This window comes from Prionailurus bengalensis, chromosome B2, assembly GCF_016509475.1.
Source record: "Prionailurus bengalensis isolate Pbe53 chromosome B2, Fcat_Pben_1.1_paternal_pri, whole genome shotgun sequence".
Taxonomy (NCBI): Eukaryota; Metazoa; Chordata; class Mammalia; order Carnivora; family Felidae; genus Prionailurus; species Prionailurus bengalensis.
In genome coordinates this window covers 102,188,109-102,189,584 of record NC_057349.1, presented here as the reverse complement: position 1 = coordinate 102,189,584, position 1,476 = coordinate 102,188,109, and positions in this window count along the sequence as shown.

Here is a 1,476-nt window from a genome sequence, read left to right as displayed (position 1 = left end):
GGTGAGTGAATAAATTTGGTCTTGAATTTGATATTTTTATCTCCCATTGTTTGTGGGCCTGATGTTCTCTAATTTACCGTTTGCTATTTAAGATGCCCATACATTCAAGGCATCTTTTTAAATATGTCCCCACCTATACATGACATAATTACATTATTACCTTGTTAAAAATCTTATAGCTGTGCTGTGCAGCAGAAACACAATGTGAGTTTTAAATTTGCTAATGGGCACATTAAAAAAGTAAAAAGAATAGTATAGTTCATTTAACTCAACATATCTAAAGCCTTGCCATTTCAGCAAGTCAATTAATATTATTAATTAACAGAATTACTAATGAGATAACTTACGTTATTTTTTCATAGTAGGTTTCTAAAATCCAGTGTGCATTTTAACTTAATGGGCATCTCAGTTCAGACCTACTTTTTTTTTTTTTTTTTAACTTTTTTTAATGTTTATTTATTTTTGAGAGAGAAAGACAGAGCACAAGCTGGGAAGGGGCAGGGAGAGAGGGAGACACAGAATCTGAAGCAGGCTCCAGGCTCCGAGCTGTCAGCATAGAGCCCGACACAGGGCTAGAACCCGCAAGCAGTGAGATCATGACCTGAGCCGAAGTCGGACACTTAACCGAATGAGCCCCCCCAGGTGCCCCATTTCAGACCTACTTTTGACTATGATGTAGATTACTGCATTTCAAGTCAACAATGTGCACTTGCAACCGCTGTATTTAGCACAGAGCTAGAGTTCACATGTAGGTGTAGGCAGCGTTTTCCCTGCCATTATGCACGTTCTCAACCCCTGTAGTTCAGAAATAATCCCATCCTCAGTCCCCTGTATGAAAGCTGGGTGACCAACCATCCTGATTTACCCAAGCGTTTTCTGGGACACAGGACTTGCAACTGTAAAGCCAACACAATCTCAAGCAAAACCGAACGGCTCGTCATCCCACATGTAAACCATGCCTGTCCATCCACACATTTTATCCTCTTGGCCGCAGTGAATGGATCAGATTTAGAACATATACACCTGCTGCCACTCATGAGATTTTGTGGGAACCACTGGGGAAAAGACCCTCACTTTCTGCAGTAGTTATTATATTGAGCTTCAGCTAACCTTCTTTACATCATGAGGAGAGAGCCTGGTTGACAGTAGTTCTTCAGAGAAAACCAGAGGTAGGGAAAAACTGAGTCTTGGTGACTTTTTATTTTGTATTTTTTTAGTTCCTGGATCCAGCCTTGCGTGAAGCTACTCTGCCCTTAAACTTTTCAGTAAGACAAAAAAGGGTTATTTTTTTTAAGTAGGAAGCAATGGAGATCTGCTGTTTGTTCCTCTCCTGTCTCTTTCTCTCTAGCTCTCAGACCTTTGCCTTTGCTCATGTTTGCGAGTGCTTTGCTCCATTGTAGTGACTCTCACGACTGATCGTAAGTCTCATTCTAGATATTGGAACAATCTAAAGTTCGTGAGATCTCCAACCCATGG